The sequence below is a fragment of the Oxyura jamaicensis genome, chromosome 7 (assembly GCF_011077185.1).
Source record: "Oxyura jamaicensis isolate SHBP4307 breed ruddy duck chromosome 7, BPBGC_Ojam_1.0, whole genome shotgun sequence".
NCBI classification, from domain to species: domain Eukaryota; kingdom Metazoa; phylum Chordata; class Aves; order Anseriformes; family Anatidae; genus Oxyura; species Oxyura jamaicensis.
Window position 1 is genome coordinate 35,865,057 of NC_048899.1, and position 24,843 is coordinate 35,889,899.

Below are 24,843 nucleotides of genomic sequence, written 5' to 3' on the forward strand. Positions count from 1 at the left end.
CTGAACACTGAACATAAATAATTCAGGTAATCAGATTTTAAACACTGCTCGGAGGGAAAAGCCATATTCATTCGTGTTATGATGACACCAACATGAAAACCAAGCATGAAGGAAATAATGCAAACCATGTGCTTTTCTCATTTGGAACTTGTCTTCATGTTTCATCCAGTTCCTCTTTTAGTGCATTACTTACAGGCTGCCACTTCTGCGGAACATGTTCGTGAACTTACAGTAGGATACCTCTCCATTTCTGAAGTAGGCATTTTCTGTTGAACTCTCACAAAGCGTACCTGCCTGGGGCTGTGTTCGTGCAGTCCCCTCAGAGAGGCTCCAGCTGGAGCTGGAAAGGCCACCTGCTCGCCTCTTCCCCCACGCTGCACGACGGGTCAGGGGAGCTCTCCTGTAAGGGAAAGAAAGCAAGCACATCTCACCTGGCACAGCCTCCGAGAGCGGGACTCGACAGCAGAGGCGAAGCACAGCAAGCAGGGAGCCCGATGGAAACAGGAGGGTCCTGAGATCAGAAAGCAGACACACGGATACTGCTTGGAGATGATGGAAAAGGGCAGAATTTTCTTAACATCCCAGAGAGGAACGTGCGGGCGTTTACATAACCCAGGAACCAATGCAGCTGCTGCTGAGAATAAACTGAGGGCAAAGACCCATTTTGCAAGAACACAGTTGGCAGAGGGGTAAATAAATTTAAAAAATAATTTTATGTTGTCTGATGACAAGGCTTTATTATTATTATTGTCTGTTATTCTAGCTTAAGTTCTAATGGAGCTCCCAACTTAGACATCCCATATTTTTTGCACTAGAGAGCTTAATTTAAGGAAAAAAAAGGTGACCAATCCTCTAAAAACTGTTCAGTTTCCATCCCAGCTTCCAGGTCAGAAATTACCATGCAGTTAGATGGAGAGGCCGCGCACTCAGCTAGGCAGAACGCAGAGGCAATCGCAGAGGCTTCCCAAATCTGCCACCACAGAGAGGAGCTGCCATCAGAGTCAGACAAGAAGTATTTAATGACGATACCGATTTGGCTGCTCTACAGGAGAAGTGCTTCCTGTGGGCCTAATAAGGAAGAGCTTTACAATCTAAGCAAAAGCATTGGGAAGCCTCGAAGGATGCCTCATCTGCACCACTTCTACTCCTGGAAGGCCGGAAATCCTGCAGCCAGCAGGCGGGTCGTCCTGCAGCCCTCCCGGACACAGGAACTTTTTGGAAACTCGAACGCAGAGGACAGCTTCTATTCACATCACGTGTGCTGGAACGCTAACATAAAAGCAAAATGCCTGCAGATTATGTTCCAAGCAAGTCACAAGGAAAAAAAAGGTTTTGAAGCAGAGCTACCTCCCCCTGCCTTCTCTACATGATCCACAAACTAGCATCGCTTTCAAATATTTACATCTGCTTGATCAAAGACTACTTTTTCTTTTTTTAACTGTGGATCTAATAGCCATAAAAGATGCATCTCAAGGTACTCAGACACATAGGCACGCAGGTACGTATTTATCCAATTCATTACAGGTGACTTGCACACATCCTTCTCAAGGCCCATCTGCTGACCCAGGTGTGCAGACCACCGTAAACGTCCTCGCAGCTTTTTTCTCTTACCTCACTGAACATCTCCTCCATACACACCTAACAGCTACAAGATACCAGTTTCTCCAGCTCCAGTCCGTCCAGGACGGGACAGACACGGAGACATCTGAGCAAGGGTCCTGCAGACGATAGAGTAGCTGGGGACACGTCCCCTCAGCCATTCCACGATCCCATATTCATCAAACAGGTTTGTACCAGGAACTTTACCATAATAAGCTATTTATTTATTTATTTTCACCCTCTTGGTCTGTGCATTGAATAATTTAAAGTCTTCTCTCTTCCTGAGAAATTGTAAGCACTCGAGGATTTTTTCCAATTGTGAAGGAAAAACGAGCGCAGCCTGGGCAGGGCTGCCTTCCTATCAGCTGGCCAGGGTTTGCTGTGAAGCTGATAAGTCATTTAAGCTGAATTCTAGAAAACAGCATCTCAGTGCAGTATTATTTAATATTTTTGTTACTTTGATGATGACCAATATACTTGCAAAATCTTAGGCTGCAAGCCTTCTGGGAAGCTGTCAGAACTGAAATGAGCAGGACTAAGCAATAAAGCCTCATAACCAAAGCGGGGTTTTAACCCTGAATTAGATGCAAAAAGTGGAAATTTCATTCAGACTTGCATTAACAGGAGCGTCCTACGCAAAAGGATGATAAGATCATAATACAGTAACAGCAGTTACAGAACAGCTGATCAGACCCCACTGCTGCAAAAGCCAGGGCAGGGGTAGGAACACAGAAGCTTAAGTGGTTGGGGGGAAAAAAAGTAAGAAGAAATATGTTACCTCTCCGGAGGGTTAAGCAACGGGTTAGGTTATAGAGGGGTTACAGTCCTCGCCGGGTGTTTTTCAGACGTGGTTAAGGTGAACGTGTCAGACATGTCCATGCGTACCTAGCTCGCTTTGTGGTGGGCGCTGTGCACTCACGCACGCGGTGCAGGGCTCTGTGGCTGGCTGACCTCCTGAGATCTGAGTTTTCTTTTCTAAACGTAAAGGCTGGAGGAGTTCAGGCCCCCGCCAGGCAAACCAGCAGGTGACTTTGCTGCTCCTCGGAGCTCCGAGCAGCCTTTTGATATCTCTTTTTGTTAAGTAGCCAAGGCAGCCCATGATTGACAATTTTCTATCACATCAAGCGTGCTACCTTAAATATGAAGTACTCGGAACGATCCACCGGGGAAATAAAGGCAAAGCACTGAGAAGGCAACGGCAACTAAACCTGGAAGTCCTGTCCTCGGAAGGAAACCTCGAGCTGCCCAGCTGGGCGAGGATGCCAGTCCCATCAGCATCTAGAAATATATGCAGGTACTTTTGTTTAGAGCGTTAACAAAAAGAAGTACTTAATAAAGCGCTTAGGACAGAGAAACAAGGAGGGAAGGCTTGACGTTTCCAAGCTTATTTTCACAGCAGTATGAAAGGAAATGAGGTAGAGTCAGAGCTAATTCTCCTTATATAATTTCACAAGGAATGATTAGTTCTGCCCCAACAGTAACAGCTTTCCAGAGGGTCCTGCTTGTCGCAAAGATTGCATGCAGATGCTCTAAGTGCAGCTTCTCCGCTCTCTGCTGACAGCCAACTTAAAAGGACAACATAATACTCATTTTACTATGGAATCAAATTCACAGCGTGAACAGTAATGTCACAGCTACCATGAAGCTGCAGTAATTCACCCCAGTAAGGCCCAAAAAAAGAGAAAACCCACCTGTAAGAGCCGTAACTCAGCCCAACGGTGACCATACCACGCCAACAACACTAACGTTCTCTGGGCAACCTCGTAATAGGTGTTAGCACATTCATAAGGCATTGCGGTGTTTTCTATTTAATCCTCAAATAGGCACCAGTACAAAATCCACATTCAATTCCAAAATCGCCACTGCAAATTCCGGTTCAGCTACTGCTTCTTCTTTAAAAAATATACTTTGTTTTTACAAATACACAGATAATTACATAGTTTCTCAGGGAGAGAGAGCCCACCTTTAATAAATTTAACCATCAACTGAAAACCTGAATGACTCGCTGGAACAGCATGCCAAATATTAGAAAGACTTTAAATGTGTATGTTTTGCACTTCTTAGCACGATCATTTGTTTTACAAAAGACCTACAGATTAAATACAAAGCACACTATTAGTTTTAGGCACAACAAAGACCAATTTTGTATGCCTTGCCCGAAATAATGACTAATTAGGCCAGCGCTACCCTACAGTCATTTCCATAAATCCTGCTTCCACATTTAAATCACAGGCAAAAAGAAAACTGACTTAATGATAACAAAAGCACATTTCCTCTAAAAGTTTTCAGATCAGGAGAGGAAATTGCCCTCTAAGGCCAACAAGATGACATTGCTTACTTGGAGACCTTCAATTCATCCCCAACTTTTTTACTAAGCAGAAATTTACTGTACTGAACAGCAATCCAACAGACAAGGTGAACGGCCAACATGTCAACTGAGAAGTCTCAGAACTGAGCATTTCCCTGGATTACTTACTGGGCAAAGTCTTCCTGCAGCATGTTCCTTGCAAACACCTTGGGAATAACTAGAGAATAAAATATGCACGATGTCCAACCAGTTTCTGATTTTTTTTTCCCTGGAATATTTGTATGTAAAGTAAGCATCAAGGCAAAAAGATTCACTGGAAATATGATGCTGAGCATCAGCCGAAATGAGGATCTGTGCTTCATTAGAAGATTTTAATTTTTAAGTGATGGAAATTATGGTGCTTCTCAGAAAGCACTTGCTTAATTATACGTACCAGGGAACAGATTTCTAAAAAACACCTCATTTTCACAAGGCAACAAGGACGCTATTTGTGCTTTATTTACAAAGTTGTGAACTGGTAAATAAACCACTATGAAAACAGAATCAAGACCTACACTGTCCAATAATCTACAATGATTAAATAATGCATAACTTTGAGGCTTTTTTTTTTCCAAAGCAATCCAATTGGGAAGGACAAGAAGAAAATGTTTTCTTAGAACTGACCCCCAAAATGGAGCTATGTTCACTGCTCTTTCTTCCAAGTATCCTGCCACTACAGTTACATGCCACCACTGCTGATCGCTCCAGTTTTTCAGGATTTATAAACATTTATTCTTGTACTTCTGCACCAAACTTTGTGATATTCTTCAAGTTCTTCCACACAAAGACTTCAAAACAGTTCTGTTTCTCTTACATGTGTTTTATTAGGCCTTACAAGGAGGAACCACAAGTCTCAGTTCTCTGAAGGCAAAACTTCTCTTTGTCTTTTCAGATTGAGAAAAATAACCAAGAGCTACAGCGAGATCTTCATCCTCCACTCCAACACACTTGACCACCGAATCCTGCTGGTGTGAGTAACGCCCATCACAGACCATCAGTTCAGTAAATCTTCCATCCCAAAGAGGAATAAAAGACTGCATCATATTAAATCTGAATCCAACTAGTTAGGCATGAACATAAGGGGTTTCTCCCCCCCCAAGTGACAGCTCCTAATAATAATTAGGAAAGGAATCTTGCACTCTGGATGAGTAAATCTAAAGCACAGCAGTTATAAGCTTCATATGCACCCACGAGACAAATGGTGTTTTATTCCAGACCACGATCACTGAGCTTTCTGTTGCCAGAGGCATGGCCAACATAACCTTTTTGCAGACCATGGTTGCACCCCTCGGGGGAAAGCCTTCCCCCCACAGCTGTGGCAGTGTCATGCTTTTAGCACTGAGCCTCATCAACATGGTAACCTGTTGCACAAAATGGCACCTGAAATAATCCTGGAACAACGCTGGAAAACAGCAGGTAAAGCCACAGCGGTGCACTCCTGGATAGATGAAACTTAAATATGCTTTCAGATGTAAAATTGATTAAATTCCTCTTTTCTGTTTTAAAACCTAACATTCATTCTTTAACAGTTTTTATAACGATTCAGCAAAATTAAGGCATGGAAATGCTATTAAACCTAGTTGTATCTGAACTGCCAATGACAGAAGTTTTGCTAATCACATCCGTATTAATTTTCACATTTATAGTTGATATGTATAAATATGCACACATCTAAATCAAATCTTTCTTCTGTAACACATCTTTCTTCTATAACATTAACTTACTTTAGGATTTAAAAGTCTCAGCTGTTTGTGTTCTTTCTGTGCCCTAAGAAATGACAATTCAGGGGAACACACCACACCACGCTCAGTGGCTGCCCTTGCCCGTTTTCCTCCAAGGTCTGCATCTTGACATTAATTTCACATATTCCTTTGTTAATTTTAGATATTGCTTCAGTTCTCACTCAGACATCGAAGAGCTGCACATACCCAAAACACCAGCGACCTGAAGTAATGGCTTCCCTTACGTACTGTCATTTCTAAATTGACCCGTGACTACTTGCCTACAGCAAACACCGCAGCTCAACGACAGAACATCTACACGTGCTCCCATGTATATATGGCCGAGGATTTATGGCAACAGACAGCTTGAAGATGTGGTTCTCAGATTTCGATTTCATATTCTCTGTCTGGTGCTTCACACATTTATTTTTACTTTCACATCCGACGTGCAGCAGCACGGGCAGGTGTATGTTAAAGCCATCCCATGCCACGCACCCTTCCAGCACCAAGGCATGGCGCTGCTGCTGCTAGCAGCACCACGGCTGGGACAGGGGCAGGCAGCTCTCAGAAGCCCCCTCAACTCTTCTGCTGCCCAAAATCCAGAATATTTTCCTGCTTTACAAACTCAGCAGAGGACGTTTCTCATATACAAATGGAAAAAAAAAAACAACCCTGGTAGCTAATGTGCTCCTAAAATGCAGCAGGCTGCTGCATGGCTTCCTAAGAACCTTGCACACATATCTAGAGTTCATTCTCCACTTTTTTTTTGTTTTGTTAAACTTGCAGTATTACTAAGTTATCCAACTAGTCTAAAATGAACGAGATACCTGCTCCTTCCAAGTTTTCCAACCATTTGGTTCTGTTACTTCTCTCACTACCTAACGGCTCACGATCAGCCGTATGCATAAACACTCAGTAGACCAGACAACATTATGGCCCCATTATTTATACCAGTATCACTAGAATCTAACCGCAGAGTATTTTCTCACAACAGAACACAACGCTGTTCGCACAGGAATAGATGTTTGTATTTAACAGGCAGGTTCCTTCTGAGCACATTATTTGGGATCCAAGAGAAACAGCAATTCTTGCACTGAATTATTTAACCTGTTGAGAACTCACGTCTCTGGACAAGACCTCCTCTTTGCAACTTAGAGAGACGAGACACAAGAATATCGGCTGCTGCAACAGCAAGGCCTTATCTCAACGGATCTCCCAAGCTGGACTATGTAGCACTGTGTTGTATAAACATACTCCCATCTTGCAAAGCCAAACAATGCTGTGTATGAGTCTTTTTCTCTTGTTTTTAATAATCTACATTCCAGGTACATGCAGCAACAGTAAGGAATTTAAGGACATCAAATGCTGCTGAAGCCATCCCTCCATCAGGAAGAGCTTGGCGTGACCACAGCTTACCACAGCCGTTCAGCTCCCGCAGGCTCCAGGAGCCCCAGGTGAAACCAAGTACATTGGTCAAGGGCTGTTTTGATGAGAGAAATGTCTACCTAGATATTTTGCCCATGCAGGATTTTGTTCAGGGACTGTAAACCCTCACAGCTCTGATGGAAATTACAGAATAACAGAGGTTCACGGTGCAGACAGGACCAGAGGCCCGAAGAGCTCAATGTACTTGGCTCTTCTTTTAGCTACGGTCAACGTCTACAACAGCAGCCGTAGGCTGAAGAAAACATTTATAACAAGCTAAAACAGGAACTTTTTTGTTTTCATGTTCTCAAATTTTATTGAGCAGAAATGTTTGAGGATAGTTTATTACTTTTACCGGCCACTCTAGAATGGGCCTACAGCCAAACAGGTCTTTGAAATATGTCTCTATTTTGGTTTTAAAACAACTTCAAGGAAGTTGTATAACTTTTACACTGGAGGCTAAGTGACTGAGCAGCATAAATGACGTGTTTCGGCTGCACCTTAGGTACTCGGGAAGCTCTGAGCATGACGACACAACAGTGCCAGTTGCAGCAGGTAGTGCGAGGAGATGAGCAGTTAGTTAACAGGCACATGGACCTGGGGCCGCAGCCTGCCGACTGACACGGCCACAGCAGTGTCTGCAGAGTGCATCGGATGCCGAGCCTGCTGAACTCAGCTTTGTGTTGGGTTTAGGCTCTTGGTCACTACTGACAAGTTACCTCACCCCTTACCTCTTGCACATTATTCTCTTCTCTGAAACTTTGATGCTATTATTTTTCCTTTCCGTCCAGCTCACCCCTTCCCAACACTTCCCTAAGACACTGCAATTAAGGAGATGTTTCCTCATATCACATTAAGAGAAGAACAATCTGCCAATAGTTTGTGTCATTCTTGCCTCTCCAGGGCTTTACTGCAATACTTTAAAGGCAATAATTGACAACAGCCATAAAAACACTACCAAGTTAGAGTTCAAACTGCGCATCTATCAGCAGAGGGATGAATTTTGTACTATGCCTGTAAAGCACCGATGCCTTGAGCTGGACAGCGGGGCTGTCTCCTGGGTTCTACCATTTCTCTCTACTGGCCAACTAAAACTTAGACTGGCAAACTGTTCAGTAACTTTGTAAAGACTGAGCTATGACAGTAGTGAGAGTGATCCTCACCTCTTTCACATGCCGTATGTATATAAATAAAAAAATCATTTTAAAAAAATCTGTCCTTAATTGATTTATCTGATCTGGATTCATAGCTTTTAAACTTACGTCAGAAAGTACTCTTCCAATGCATTTTAACTCTGCCTGGACTTCTTAGAAGTGGGGAAAAAAAAAAAAAAAAGATGAAGCAAAAGAATACACTCTACATTAGGTCTTGAAAGCTCCAATTAAAATTCAATATTGCACTTTGTATGGAGGCTCTTTACATGAAAACCCTGTCATTGTTAAGATTTAAGGTTAACCAGGTTAATAGAGTCCAATAAAATAGCTCTATTTAATTATGCCAAACCATTGTTATAAGCCACACTAAAATCCGCTACTCATCTTTACCTGACTATTGTGCTAAACTCTGAATCACGGTAACGCACATCTAATTCTCAGGAACCAGAAAATCCTACCACAAAGTAAGCTTCTCCTACAGGAGCTGCTCCTCTTTCAAACTCTTGCCCCCTACTTCTTGAAAAAAAAAAAAAAAAGGGAAAAAAAAGTGCATGCATTTGCACCTCAAATGGTTTCTTTCCCCCCAGCCTGCTACTCCAATCATCACACAGTCATGTGTTAAAAGATTTGTGCAGACCTGCCAAGTCTCATTCATCTGAGACACACTTTCCCGAAGTTGGGATTCGTTCGCAAAGTGCATTGAAGCAGCTCCTCTACTGTGAGGTGTTCTGTCACATGACGTTTTTAAGCCTAAAAGGGGAAGAAAAAAAAAAAAATCCGAAGATCTACACATTTTGCACAACTGAGGTCTTTTTCCTGCCTTGTTCTGTAAAGCATGGCCCTAGGTCACTGCAAAGTGAGTAGGTCACTCCTGATGGCTTTCGCTCTGTAACTAGATTTGTATATTAATGTTTTAATGGCGTTATAGTGACACTGGGATGGAAACCGGGTCCAAGCTTTGCAGCTCGCTCCACACAGGCTTACAAAAAAGAGACAGTCCCTTCTTTGCGTAGTATTTTTTAAGGAAAATAACGTGTGTATCTGGGAACAACGCCCCCAGGAACGCTGACAGAACCGGGGCAGGGGCTCGCACAGCGCCGGGACCCCGCAGCCCTCAGGGCCGGGCCCACGCCGAGCGCCCACAGCCCCGGCCCGGGCAGTCAGCTGCGGGCGGCCATGTTAGGGCCGCAGGGGAGGCGGCACCCCACGGCACCCCCCGGGGCAGCCCCATACACGGACAGACACACAGACAAGACGCACAGACAGACAGACAGCCCCTCCTGCCCGGCCGGGCCGCTCCCGCTGCCCCTCCGCGGAGCCATCTTGGGGGCTCCCGGCAGCGCCACCCGCGCGGCCGCGCAGCCATGTCAGGCGGCCCGGCCGCCTCTCCTCCCTCTTTCCCTTCTTCCTCCCTCCCTCCCTCCTTCCCCCCGCGGAGCCGGCTCCGGGGCCGGGCCCCCCGCTCCTCCCGCGGCCCCTGCCGGCCCTCTTCCCCCCGGCCGCAGGCGCCGGGCCGAGCGCCCGCCCCGCCGCGCCGCGCTGACCCCTTCCCTCCCGCCCGCCTCGCTCGGGCGGCCCCGCTGCTTACCCCACCCCGAGGGAGCTCACCTCCTCCTCCTTCTCCTCCTCCTCCTCCTCGTTGCCGCCTGGAGACCGCCGGCCCCGCCGCCGTGCCGGCCCCTCCCTCGCAGCAGAGCCGGCCTCCCCCTGCCGCCCGCCGGGCCCCCTCCTTCCTCCGCCCGGGGCCGCCGCCGCCATCGCCCGGGGCAGCCCCGGCGGCTGAGGGGGGAGCCGCTCCGGAGGGGTTTGGGACGGAGTCGGGGTGGCGGTGGCGGAACGGCCCCGGTCCCCCTCGTCCTGACCGCCTCCGGGGCTCCCCGCATGTGTCGCCGCAGTCCTGCCCGCAGCCCGAAACGGGCTGGAGCTGGGGGCAGAAAGCTGGGGGCAGGGGGGACGCGGGGAAAACATGAGGGAACTGTTGGTCAGGCAGCCAGCAGCAGGGCTCTTCGGCCGTGTGGGATGTAGGGGGAGGTGGGGGAACAGCAAGGGGTTGTAGCTGAGGGGGTTAGAATCATGGAGTCATTAAGGTTGGGAAAGACCTCCAAAACCATCCGGTCCAAACCAGCACCCTACCACCAGCGTCACCCACTCAGCCACGTCCCTAAGCACCACGTCTGACCTTCCAAAGAGAGGGGGAAACTGCAAGGATGCTCTCATGACAGAAGCACAAGGAACAAACAGAAAAACAGGCACATTATCAGTTATATATGAATAAAAGGTGTGTGTTGCTTTCCATCATAAATCAAGTCTTTTCAGGTGTTGTAACTCCGGTGGGATAGCGGGCAGGTGTTACCATTACATCCTGTTTTGTAAACCCTGTTGTCTGGCCAGAATGAATAACAAGCCTCTCAAGCAAAACTTTTCAGAGAAGGAATGTTTGTCACGCTGAGTCAGTTGAGCATAGTGTTATCTTTGGTATGTAGATGTAAACTTTTTAATAGGAAGTCAAAATGAGTAACATCTAATGGACTGATAAAGCAAAATTTCCAAAGAGTACAACTGTGAGAAAAGTCAAGAACAGCAGCTTGAGGGATTATATTTTTTCCTACATGTGCTAATCAGTTACTATAAGAGTGATGAGAAGGCTGATTTGCATGAGAAATACCCTTGCAATAAGAAGCGTTTTGTTTCACAATTTTCTAGGTTCAAAAAGCCTAATAAAGTTACTTTTCAATAGTTCTCCACTCTCATCCGCCTCTGAGATTCCTGATACTATCAAGCTATGGAAAGGCCAAGATACTTTTTTTTTTTTTTTTTTTAACTAGGCAGAAATTGTAAGATCTGAAAGGCTTTAATATTTTTTCACCCAGCTTATAAATATTTTTTTTATAAATAAAAGGCTTCATCTTTCAGCTATTGTCACACAGAGTGAGAAATGAGGAGAACTCCAGTCCAGCTGAATGATTTGTCCCCAGCATGTGCTGGAACGCAGACAAACAGGATGTTTTATCCCCAATTTATGGATAGAAAAATTGAGGCGAGGAAGTGGAGGCATTCATTTTTAAAGCGTAGAAGTGCTAATTTGTAAGCAGGCAATTTAGGCTTGATTTTTTTTTTCCCTTTTTTTTTCTTTTTTTTTTTTTTTTCTAGGAAAAGCACCGTGTATATACAGTTCCCATTGAAATTAAACTTTAGGCACCCAAGCAGAAAGACTTTGGCCATACTCTTTCGGGGTCCCGCAGCCCTAATCCCATGTTCTAATTGGCGAGTAATCTGTGGACAGATATTGTAACAGTTCCTTTAGAATATTTTTCTACTTCTCACTCATTTGCATACTAATGGCATAAAAATAGGCACTTCCTGCCAGTAATTAGTTGGAGCCCAGAATTTAAAGAAAGAAAAAGACCACAGCATTATGGTAGACGGATGGTACTGAGGAAGCTGCAAAAAAGAGTCACTTCTCTTGCGCTCAGAGAGTGCCTTTAATTTAGAGTTCAAGGCTGGCAACTCCGTTACCTCTGTGTGACAGGGATTAACTGTTTGCTTGGCCTAATAACTTTGCCTCTAATGAGCCCCTCAGTAACTTTTTTCAGCGCAAATCACTCTATCTGTCCTACACCCAGTCTTGCTGCTGTAAAGGTTTTTTCTTTTTTTCTTTTTTTTTTCTTTTTCCCTTTTTCCCAGCAAGAATAATGCTCACAGTGAAGCCTGCACCGTGAGCGCTGTTCCGTGTGAAGCACCACCACTCAGACCCGCATCGCGGCTGCTCGAGGAGCTTTGACCTAATGAGGCACTGTGCAACTCATAACCGTGCGAAGCCGTGTGAAGCTCTAGGTTCAGTTGCTTTAAAATAGGCTGTTCGGCGCTGGAGAGCTTCAGGTATTTATACTGCATTATGTATGTGTATAATTTCTCACATGGAGATGACAGACTTGAGTACAGACCAGGTTGGTGATGGATAGACATTTTCACCATATGGTAGCAACATAGGTAGCTTTTCTTTTAACATGTGAGAGTTCTCAGTCAAATATGTCGTGGAAGAGGTTTCTGTGCTGCAGAAATCTCTCCACGGCTGCTTTACTGGTGGTGCATCTAGGAAGGTGAAATATGGAAGCGTGGAGTTACCCATCCAACCCTGAGAAACGGCGATAACTTCGATGAGACAGGGAAAGTTTATTTTCCTACTTCCATTCCCCCAACTTCTCTGGAGATAAATATTATAGATTACATTCTCTAGGGCTATCGAGCTGACACCTCCAGTGAAGAATTAAGTACAGAAACTCTTCCCATGGTATTACTTACAAGAAATTTCAGCAATTACTGTTTGCTGTCTACGATCGGACAATACTGATCTCCAGTGATGCAATTTAAAAGCTCATGAGATGAAGCTACAGTTAATTACATACCTTTAACTTATTTACCTATTTCAATAGCAAGGTAATTACTATTGTATTAATCTTTCTAATATATTGACTGTAACTATTAGTTTCTTTACAGCTGCTGCTCTCAAAGAACTGTGGGATAAACCCAGTGAATGAGGTTTGTACTGGCAAAAGTTAGGGTCTGCACTGCAGCTGCAAACGTTTGGTCCCCTCAGTGGGATCCAGAATGAAAGCTAGGGAGTGTCAGACAACTGGGTGACCCTTTACGTGACCTCTGACAGTGCGTGAAAGACTCTAATATGGACAGCGACCGAGTCAAGGCTGTGGGAAGGCTCCTTCATCCCTTCCAGATTCACCATGTAGAAGCCTTTTCTGAGGACAGCCTTTTATAGCTGTTGCTTCTCCGAGTGAGCTACGTTGTGCATAATCACCTAATGGGTAAAGCACTTTGCAAAGAAGTTGGAGATTTCAGTTGAAAATCATTCTCCACTCAGTAGGAATCAAAATAGTGTCTCCCTGTCTAGTGACTGGCCATTCTGCCTGGGTCAAGAGATGGAGAAAAGAAGGAAACTTTCATGCAGATAGAAGCTGAGCTAGCGAAAATAAGCCTCAATCTACACCGCAGTGCTCAGGGCACTCAGGAGGGAGTATGCCTTCGATTTCAGACTCCACTAGAAAAAGTCTTTTCCACCTTTCTTAGACCTTTTAATTTCGTTTTCCCTGTATCCATCCCACTTTGTTGCTAATCTGAATGTCAAGTGTGTATGAAGCTCTGTATATTACATTGTGCTGAACTAACAAATGAAATTGTGTCACATGCTTCTTATCTTTAAAAGCAAACCTTGCAAAGCTTGTATCCACTCTGCCAGCAGGGCTATATTACCAGAAAGTATTTTCTTGAAAACTTTGAGACTCTAGCTTATTAAAACAGATCCTTAGGATGACTGGGTCTATTCCATTAGTAGATTTATAAAGTGTACAGACTGGGTAAACAACAGTGACAGCTTGGGGAAGTGTATGCACCTGTTTATTAAAAAGACGTTAACAAGGGCAAATCTAAAATAAGAACATGTACCACAACCCAATTTTCAGCAAATTTTTATGCATGCCTACACTTAAGGTTACCAATGTTATTGGCAATTTCTCTCTCTCTTTTCTTTCTCAGGAGTACACAGCAACTGATGAGCATGGAGCATCTGTGGCAAAGGAAAAAAACACCATCTTCAAATTTTGAGGAGCAAACATGACCCTTTCTGTTTCTGCTGCTTCCCACCCACATTGAGTTAGCGTGAGAGAAGGAGAAAATCGAGAAAAGCAGAGATTTTCTTTGCATGGGAGGACTGAAGAATGTATTGTTTTCTCAATCACGAGCAAGCACTTTCATCACCACTTTTGCTCTACATTCTAAGTGACGGAGAGGTTTTTATATTTTACTTGTATAACTTAGAAGAGGTCATATTTGTAAAAAGTCCCTCTGCTGAAGTGAGTCTTCTCTTTGGCTGTATGCAAATGCTACAGCACACATGCAGTTTGTAATTTGCCGATAGGTGTAAGCATATGCAAAATGGAGATTAAATGTGTATATGCAAGTTTGCAAAATTAATCAACCACGAATGTGCAGAACTACAAATGCTTTCTGAAATTTGGCTCCAGAAAGATTTATGAATTAGCCTCCTATAGAAGCTTTCACTCATGGATGCCAAATACATTCCATTTTTATTATCAATTAATAATTTATAAGGTTTACATGGTAACATTCACCCAGAATAGCATTTTAAAAATATATCCCAATCTTGTAAGGACCTGCTGGTACTTATGCCTATTCACAATTGCTTTAGCGGTGCTTTTTATGAGTATAAGATGCTGCCAGCCTGGAGCCCTTCCAGGATTAGATCTTAATCCCCAAAGATATGTAAGTGCTACCACCTCCTTTTTTTCAGATTGAAAACTGGGAGGCGCATGGGTAAATGCATGCAAGTTTACACATAGTCAATAATGGATGAAACAATCAAAATAGGCTCCAAACTTGTGAAATATATTTAAGAACAGTTAATTTCCCTTCTTGTAGTCCCCCTCATGTCAGTAGTTGATCTGAATGTTAGCAGCAGAAAAATCAAAGCCTGACTGCAAGTCTTGTATTTCAGTGTAAAGCCAGAGGAGCTAGCAGTGTACATACCAAAACCACATTTGATTCTTTCTGTTATCATGAGTTGAAGCAAAAGGCATTCAGATGATTCTCACAATGTAAGAGGCAAAAAAAAAAACACCACCACCAGCAAAAAAAAACAGTGTTTCACTTCAACGTACCTTTTACTAGAGCTGGGTGCAATAGGATGTGATTATTTTCAGAACATTAAAAATATCTGCTATCTTCCTCCCATGCTAGGTAGAATAGTAGTCTGATGTGTTTTTGCTTTGTAATTTTTTTTAATGAAAAATTCTGATTTAACCAAACCTCTTCAGAAGGAAGCTGGCTGATATTATCTTACTTCCCTCTTTTCTTATTGTGGAATTGTTGAGAGAATGCCAGTTGTTGCTACTTGTCATCACAACTTTCTAGTCCATAATATTGGTTGTTAAAGACAATAAATATTAATCAGAAGACTGCTTAAAAACTGACCAGCATGCAGAATCCAAATGCGTAGGTAATCACACAATGACAATATAAATCTAGTCGTTCATTCATTACTTAATTGCAAACACACACATACGCAAATTGTGCCTTCTGAAAAACAGTTCTATTTTATTTGACCTCTCAATATTTATTCAGCAAAAGTTTTAAAGGTTTTTTTATTTCTCAGATGCTCTACTATAAGTGAATGAACACCTCTGTTGTTCAGGCGATTGTAGCAAAAGTCATGGACACATGGTATTGTCAAAAGTAGGAAAGCTGGGGACTGCGGTATGAAACGAAATGTCAAGGCTGATGATTGCTAAGATATTTCTGACTCCGCACAGAAGGCCTTTTTTTGTCCCCACATGCGTGGTGTTAAAAGACTGCAAGGTGCTGTGCTTGCCTTTGAGCTGGGTTAATGGATCCTGAGGACAGTCCTCCCAGCAACAGCCCGTATTGAGGGATCTGCACAGGTTTCACAGCTGCACGGTGCTGAGTTGCTCTGCTAGGCATGAGCTAATGTACAGTTGATTTCTCTCTGGGGGGCACTTTGATTCGGGGTTTCAGAGGGGACTCTCTCAGTATTCCTAATGATGTTTTTGGCTACAAAGCCTGGCAACGTTACAGTGTTGTTGTGGACTCTGTACAACTGACACCAAAGAAATGTAGCCTCAAGAACTGCAGCAAAAGGCTCCATGCCACGGCTGCCCAGTACTCAAAAAGGCAAAGGTATAAGTACACGAAAATAATAATAATAATAATAATAAGCTCTGCAAGCAGAGTAACAAAGCTGTTTGCTAGTATGGACAAAAGCTGCAGGAAAAAAAAAAAAAAAAAAAGTGAAGAGGAAATGGGCTGTATTACTGTGAGTTGGCACAGAAATGAAATACCAGGGTGCAATTTATGTATAGTAATTGTTCACGAAGCATTCTTTTGGTTTTGATAGTGACTCATTGTGTTCTTTGTGACCTTTGATGTACAGGATGGGCTGCTAGAAGACAGAGGAAGCCACAGTAAGAATATAAAACTTTATTAAGTTAAGATTTTGTTTTGTTTTGTGTTGTTTTATTGCTTGCTGATCATAGGTGATATCGCTGTAAAAGACTGCCAGGGTAATTTACCTTGAGTCCTCATGGTTTTTGACTTCCCTCCCAGGCTTTTGCAGTTAAAAAACAGCTTTGATGGAGCTGAAAAATAGCTTTGGTTTTAAAGAGGAAATTTGTTAAACAATTGGTTGCTGACGTTGATTACTGAGTTCTGAAAAATAAGATAACTGATTGAAATACTACTGTGGTGGTAGCCCAGGTAATGAGCAGTGATAGGCACAGCACAGGACAGATGAAATATTTATTGGGAGCATATTCTTCTGAGTGAATATTTTATTTAAAAAAAAAAAAAATACTAAAAAATCCTTCCTTACAGTCATCAGGGTTGACACAACAGACTCTTCAGCGCTGTTAAGTTCCATTATGTAAATCCATAGTGATGTAAGCCAGACACTGTCAAGTTTGATACGCCCCAAATTTGACCTAATTAGCCATTTGGTTGTTACTTTTTTCAAAGCTTGTGCAACTCGGCTCAGTTCAGGATATAGATGCTAATTGAACGCATAACCTACAGGTGTTAAAGAATTCCTACAAAAGAAGGTCTGTCCTATTAGGAATGCAAGTCAAGGCTCAGGGTCATCAGTTTGGCTGGTGCGGGTGGGAATAGAAATCCCATCTACAGCTCTCTCCACATCACTGTTTTATTTTCAGGAGTGAAATTCAAATCCAGAATAGATCAATGCAATCTAATAGATATTTGCCAGCTGAAGCCACTCCAGCTTCGGTTGGTTTAATGGGGAAGGAAAGCTTCCTTCCACTTCTGAAAAGCTCAGAGTATGTGTTGCAAAGCCTAAAATGGGTTACCCTACCCCACAGTGACAAACTGTGCAATCACACCTGAATTTTCTCTTGTCCATACACCCACACCCCCTGCTCATTGTACGTGACTGCCACAGCCCTACTTTCTCCAGGTTTACGTTTCAAGCTTTGTGTCTCTCTACAAGTGTCCACAAGGTTGTCTCCTTTACATTCAGGTCCTCCTCCTACCCAGATCGGCCATTTGACAAGCAGCAACACAAAAACCATTTCTCATGACTACACCTTGGCCCAGATGCCTTCATGTAAATACTCTCTCTATCTCTTTTGCCATTTCCCTGCAATCCCCTAACCAAAATGAAACGAGATAAAAAGAGCTGCACAGCCTCTGAGCTTCCTGGCTTTTATCTTTTTATACCAAACCCTTTGTGTTAATTTTGCATAGCTATTTTTACATAAGAAATAATATCCTGAATTACTGCTGTCACGTGCGCTTAGGAATCCCACCTAACTGTGCTCAAGTCATCTGGCAACCTGATAGTGTTTCCTGCTCCTTCCCTCACATCAGCGCTGCAGAGAGAGCATTGCTAAAAGTTTCACATCTGAAAAAGCAGATGATTTGGCAACACCTTCCCATATATATGTATATATATATATATATATATATATATATTTTTTTTATAAGAAATACGCCTGCCTTTGAGTAAACTTTTCTTTCCAACTGTTCTGTTTTGTCAGCTTGCCAGCTCTACTTCTAGCATTGTTCTGCGGAGATTGCTGTAAGGAAAATGAAAGAGAAGAGAAAGGTACAGAACTGGGGGAAAGGGAAAAGGGTTCAGAGGGCATTTAAAGCCTGGGGAGCCTCGCATGGGAAGGGAGATAGGCTTAGGAAACATGGGATAAAATGGTGGAATGAGAGATAAAACAAGAACATAAAGGATAAGGGATTAGAGAGATAAGGAGTTCAAGAGATGAAATGTGAATAAAGAAAAACAAGAAAAATAGGGATGAAAGGAAAGAAGTGACAGGAGTAAGACATGTAAACAATTAACTAAGAAAATATTCTGTTTATTTTAGTAAAATAAAATTATAGTATCTTTATTATTCTCTAGTTTACTAGTTCAGAGGAATTTTTCAAGCTAAGCACTGACATTTGGGTAGTATTACTCAACAATGATAAATATAAGCCTTCCAGTTGTTGGATTAACCAATTCGGAATTTGGTTAATTAATGTGTCATTCATGCCACTAAAAATTGGATAAGAAAACAAAGTAATAAAAAATATTCAAAACAGCTGCAATACAAAGTGTAGATCTGGAAGAACTCTTCCCCATATTTGCAGTTACAGCTACCAGCTTAGTGATAATCACTCAAACATTGAGGGCCCAGCTCGCTGACACTTCGCTGCAGTTTAATACCAGAGCTGTGAAGTGCAAAACTACTTTAAATCAATGCTGGGTTCAAGTTTCATCATTGTCCACTGACCAGCAGAAAATTTGCTCAAGATCATGGTTTGTCTATGAAAGTATTTCACAGTACTTTTCTTCTTCTGCCTGGGTATTTATAAAGCTTTATCAGTCTCTGTTTTTCCCTGGCTCACCTGAGCTGTTCACGCAGGTCACATAAAGTGGTGGAACCATAATACTGCTTGTTTTCCCTGATTATCTCAACATATATCATCAGGAATCTGAAACTTAGTGAACCTACATTCACTTTTTTATTTTTTTCTTTTCCAGAAAGGCCACATCTGCAAGTCTGATAGATTATTTTATTTTATTTCATTTTTTTCCATTGGTCTGTGCTTGACTCTGATACAAAGTGACCAAATATATTATTAACTAGCTTAGCTATACCTTTCCAAAACCCTTAAGTTTACATAAAATAGTTCAGGTCTGTAGGGACAGCCATTTCTTAAGGTCAGAGTTATTTGGCATATAAATCCTAGAGTCTGCATGTTTAGGGAAGAAAATTATGAAGTCCTATAATTTGCTAGTAACAGACATCTTTTTTTTCTTTTTTTTTTTTCTTTTTTCTTCTTTTTTTTAAAAATATATATTTGGCAATCCATCATTATGCCACTGCTTTTCCTAAGGTTTTTCTTTCCTTAGTGTCCAGGGCCTCTCCTGATTTGTCTGACTGTGTCTCCGAAACCTCCCCAGCACACGAAGAAATGTGAGGTTGCAGTAACGCTGGAAGTGCCATATCGCATTCTAGAGATGAGATCCTACTTTTACACGAATAGTGTGAGCAAACAAGCATTTACATATCAGGAAGTTGGGAGGTTTAACTTTCCACTTGGGGAGCCTGCTTTGTGCTCACGTTACAACCTCCCTTTCCTTTCCGCTGAGCAGAAAGACGTTTCAGAAGCCCTTGCACCTTCTGAAGGTGCACTGAGGAACAGAGCCAGAACAAACAGGGGCTTGTTCTGCTCCACAAAGGGCAGGGCATCGGCAGTCAGAGGTGAAATAGTTTTTTTCTGTCCACCCTCTTTCTTGATTTCCTTCTGGCAGGCTGAGGAGGGGGTCGGGCGGCAGCGAGTTTCCGTCAGAGCACAGGGTGTCCTTTGCCTGCTGTAGAAGCACACAGCTCCGCAGAGCTGGTCTAAGGGGCTATTGTGAAGGGGTTTGAAGACGCGGTCAGGATATTACATGGACCTTTTCCTCATATATGATGGGACAATCCCGTAACAGGATTTCTTCCTCCAGAAAATCCATAGAGAATAAGAGAAAATGAAGTCGTTAATGAGCACTGGTCCCAATTCTGGTGTCACCCAATCCTGTTAATTCTTTAAGTAGGAGAGATTCAAGTGTTTTGTTTCACTACAAAGCATGAGTTAGTCAATGGAAAACTGGATTTGCTTAAAATAGGGGAAAAAAAAAAAAAAATTAAAACAAACCCTGCCCCCCCAAAACATCACTTACATCCAAACCTGTGAACCTAAACTGAGAAACCTAAAACACCTGAGGGCTGGGGCAAGTTTGTGTATTTATGCACAGCAGAGAACCCAAGCACAGGTCCTCTGCTTTATTATCTGAGGTGTTACAACGAGAAGCCACCAGTAACAAACAACAATTTAAATATCCTAAATTACATTCTGTAGAGTCTCAGCTTGCCAAATGCCTGAATGAAAAAGGATGTGAAAGATGGGCTCTCCTTCATTCTAATTCAACCCGGATTCTGGGATTATCTGTTAAAAATAGGACATTTTCTATTCTCTAATAATAATAATTTTCCATAGACAGCTGTTGATGTGCCCATAGGTTCACAATAGCTCTTTTAGCAGTGGATTGTAATAACAATTTCTTCAAATATGTCTTTGAATTCAGAGCTGTACGAGCTATTCATAGGGAACACTTTAATCAGTGAATTTCAGCTTTTATTCTGCTTGTAAATTGTTACAAATGTTACTCGCAGACATTTGATATAAATAAACTTTGGCCTATCGTTTGCTCACAACATGTTTTTGCTGCAGTATTTCAATATTCATTATTACCATTGCACAACCGGTCACCTTTGTTGGGCAGTATTGTTTGCCCTGCGAGAGCAGCAGTAACCAAGAGGAAATCCATGCTGTGGGGCCGCGATTGCCCAATGGATAAGGTGTGCGCAGTTACGAAGCTAGGAGGAGCGAGATCACAAGACTAAGGAGTTTTCAGGACTATTTTAATATTTCCTTTCCAGTTCCCTTGACTCAGACCTTGCTTGTAACATCACGATGAGAACAAAGGGGCCACTTGAACATTATAGGCTGAGGTCAAATTGAAAATTAATGATCTCTTATCACATTCAGACAAAGCTCCAGCTGCAACGGGTGGGGTTGGGTGCTTTTCTGGTTTATTTAATTGTCACTGAAGCAGGGCTCTGAACAGTGGGCTTGCCTAGTCATAGCTGCAAAAGATGAGGTCACAGGCATTTTCTGAGTCACTTAGCCCCGTGCCTGCTGCAGAACCTGGCTTGGGAATAGGTAAGACCAACCAGAGTGCAAGCTTAATGTTTTAATGAAACAAATGCCAGGCGTTTGCTTTATATGAATAAAACATCTTTGGCATAAACCTCTGTGAAAAACAAATTCCAATAGGTTGTAAATCGGAATTCAGTTTTCAGTGCGCTAAAATGTGTGTGAAAAATGATGCTGTAGAGACAGCTCTATTTAAGTTAAAACGTTTGGCAGTGTCCTGTCAGTGCAGGAGAAAATGGATGTAATGTGCACATATGCACAAGTAGTGACTCAAAATGATGTACAAGTGTTACTGTGTCTAGTCCAAAAGAAATACCTGGAACTCAGGAAATAAGGCTCCACGGTTCAGCAAATTTGTCTGAGGATAGATGTTCTGGTTTTGAAACTCCAGTTTTCCCCAGAGAGCCATAAACATGTCTCAGGCAAACAAATACAGTCTGGGTCAACTGATATCTCTGGAACTATTGCACAAACTATAGTTTCATTTGGTATTTATGGGAGAAGAGTTTCAGGGGAGAAAAAAAAAAAAAAAAAAAAAAACAACAAACAAACACAAGACTGCTAGCAGCTGAAGGACAAGAAAGTGTATTGATATCTGGAGCTCTTGGAGCAAGACCCATAGCCTAAATACCCACCCATTAATGTATATGTAAGTCTGGGCATCTCCTTAGATGGTTACAGCAGTTTAATCACCTCTGAATATTCATATAAATGAGTTTTGTTTGTAAGAATGGCAGGGATCTCAAATACTTGCATTCAATACTTGCATCTGTATTCAAGCAGAGAAATCATCTGAAGTCTCCCATTTCCTGTTTATAAAAGTTTTGGCTGCCCAGACAAAACACAGCAACAGGAACAATCCTGTATGACTTGGAGGGTTGTTACAACACCTCTGAGACCAGTTTGTCTTAGCTAATGGTCACATCGCTTCAATTCACTCCCATAGTTTTGGAGCTGGCCACTTCAAAACGAGCCGGGATGTATTTATAAGGTCGGCGTTACGAAATGGCACGGCACCTTTACCCACCACATCAGCACGCTTTGTCTGAATGTTAATATATGCAAATTTAAAGCACAGCCTTGTGTCAGCTCCTGCTAGGCTATCTGTCCTGAGGTGTTTTTCCGGGATAGCCTGCCCTTTGGAAACCTTCCAGAATGGAAGAACATATTTTCCCAAAGACAGTGTCAGGTCCTCGCGTTCGTTTGCTGGAAAGAAGTCCAACTCTGTCAGGTAGAGTGATTGAGGTTTCTTGGAAAACCCCGATGAGGAAGTTTGCAGCGAGAAGACAGAAAAATGATGGAGGCCCGTGCCAAAATAGCAGATCAGATATAGCTCTCTTGGTCACCATGGAGAAGTGGGAACCCAGCTCAAACAGAGAGCAGCAGACTGTCTCCCACCAACTAGACCGTGATGCTCCGGTTCATCCTACTGAAGGGCCCCTGTGAGACAACACCGAGCGCCACTCGTGCACTGTGACGTAGCAGGGAGCAGTGTTGGGAAATGGTTCCAATTTTTTTTCAAAGCGCCACTCAAGTCTGCCTTTCCCATGTTCCTCCCTGCTGCTACCCCAATATAAACAGTGCAGAGTCGCACATGAACCTCTCTCCAAAATGGCATTGCTGGGGAGCTGGGGATGACTAATCTCTCCTGTTTACAGTCTGCTAGCTGCTTGGATCCTCACATAATTTACATGACACGGATTGGGAGACTAGAGAATGACATGTTGCCAAGCTACTGAGGAAAAAAAAAAAGAAAAAAAAGAAGAAAAACTTTTCATGAGGTGTTTGGTAAATTCCCTCACTGCCCCTAATTTCACAGCCCCTAGTTTTGGTACCCCGCTCTTCCCTCTGTGTTTACAAGAACCTAGTGCATTCACCTCACCCATCTGGTGAATGGGTACCTGGGTGTAAATTCCAACAAGTCCTCAAGAAGATGATGAAGACAGAAGAAGCAGAGTTCATAATTAAATCATGCTCTGGACTGACTAGCATTTAAACAGCTGTGTTGGTATGGGAGATTTCCTGCGCAGATTCCCCCTTGAACATTTAGTCCTTTCTCCATACCTACAGCAAGTAACCCACACCTATATACTCTCTAAATGCCCTCATAATCTGTCCCGTATCCATTCAAATCATCTTCTGAGAAATCCGTCTGCAGCTACATGCCACTTATTTCAGCCTACATTTGAGCCCCTTAAATAAATCAGAGAAGATGCCCAATCCTCCAAGTCCTGTTAATCACAAGATAGATGCAGGCATAATATGGCCGTCTGTCTACAAACTGAAGCTGGAAAAGTTGTATCAGAAGCGAGGTGTAAATTTTTAACATTGCACATAATTTAACTGTTGGAACAATTTAGCATTTGGATACTACACATGGAATGTGGGATAATTTTTGTCACTCGAAGCCTTTGAAATTGGAAGACTTCCTAGAAGATATGTTCTAGCTCAGCCACGAGTTGCTGAGCTGCAGACTCAATAACTCAAAATTGAGGTAGATTGTGTGAATGTCTGTGATCTGCCTCATGCAGGATGACGGGCTAGGGAGGCGTAATGGCCTTGAAATGTATGAAAACACTTTGTCTTTCCTGCCCGGGATTTAAAAAGGAGCTGTCACAGCACAATCAATTGAGATAAGATGAAAAAAGGTGCAGCAAATAAAATTGCAGTCAATTAAAGATTGAAGGTGGAAGATGCACGTACCTTATGTTAACAGGAGGTGAATTGTAGCAATTAGAAAGAGTGGTCCAGATATATCAAATAACAAAAAATGCTCCAAATTTGATAAAATCACATTTCAGGTACAACTCTTGAAGAAAAAGAAGAATTAAAATAGCTGTGGAAGAACATAAATATCCATTTTGAAAATATATTCAGCCAAACAGCTGTCACAGTAACCTTTGCAAATAAAAGTGTTTAAGAAGATCTTTATTGCAGTAATACGGCATTAAGTGTTGCTTTTCTTCTGAATTCTGGCACTATTACTCATCTCAAACTGGAAACATTTGACAAGAATGGGAAAGTTTGCATGTGCCAGCATAGCAGGTGTGAGGGAAAGAAAGGTTTCAGAGCAAAGCCCACAGTTGTTTTCAACGTCGTGCTCTCTTGAAGCTCCTTGCCACAAGTTTTGTGTAATGGCAGCTTATTTTGTACAAGTCACTGTATTAGCAGGTGATCTTTTGAGTCATTTCTGGAAAAAATTACACGTGGCTCTTTGGGGAGTTGCTAATGGAACAAGATCTTTCCTAGATTATGCCTGCCTTTTGATATTTTTTGTGTGATAAACTAGAGAGTGTTTGCTAAATAATTACATTATTAGCACAGAATATATTACCGAGTAATGCGGAAGCATGGCCACAGCAATTTGCAGGATGTGTAGAGGGGATACACTTAATTCAAGTTGAAAAGCAACTTTAGCTACAGTGTCATGTTTAAAAGCTAATCGGGACCTCTTTTTGCCTCCATCTGTGGATGTGAGTGAAGAGGCAGAAAAACCTGCCTCTGCTAGCTAACTGCTGTCCCTGGGTATTGATGTTAGTGGATGGAAAACTTGCTGCAGGTGATGGGCTGATGGCACGTAACCCTCTGACGGGTGCTGTTGGAAGCAAAAGTGGGCAGATTCTGACAACAAGAGATGCTTTGGAAATTATCAGACATCACCCAATCTGTGCACCCAAAGCTGGGAAAAGCCAGCTGCTTTCCCTTAGCACCCTTCGGTGCTAACGAGGAAATTTTTCAAAACCGTGAGTTTATTATGGGGGAAGTAAAATAATGTTTACTT

At 42.6% G+C, this 24,843-nt stretch overlaps 1 protein-coding gene and 1 long non-coding RNA gene across 7 annotated transcripts in view; one reads left to right on the top strand and one right to left on the bottom strand.

Moving 5' to 3' along the window:
* The window catches only part of GTDC1 (glycosyltransferase like domain containing 1), a 193,644-nt gene extending 184,545 nt beyond the window's left edge, over nt 1-9,099 (bottom strand). For 3 of the 6 annotated variants that reach the window (XM_035331010.1, XM_035331009.1, XM_035331005.1), the window contains exon 1: nt 432-1,927. The gene's annotated coding sequence lies outside the window, so the exon portion shown is untranslated. Of the gene's footprint in view, nt 1-290; nt 401-431; nt 1,928-8,636 lie in introns of those variants that run through there. The other 3 variants (XM_035331011.1, XM_035331006.1, XM_035331007.1) reach the window with 2 other exon arrangements.
* A 1,483-nt stretch (nt 9,100-10,582) lies between these two features.
* On the top strand, nt 10,583-15,934 carry LOC118170155. Its single transcript, XR_004752541.1, has 3 exons — nt 10,583-10,721; nt 11,931-12,125; nt 13,794-15,934. It is a non-coding gene; the product is annotated as an uncharacterized LOC118170155 (long non-coding RNA).
* Nucleotides 15,935-24,843: the final 8,909 nt, after the last annotated feature.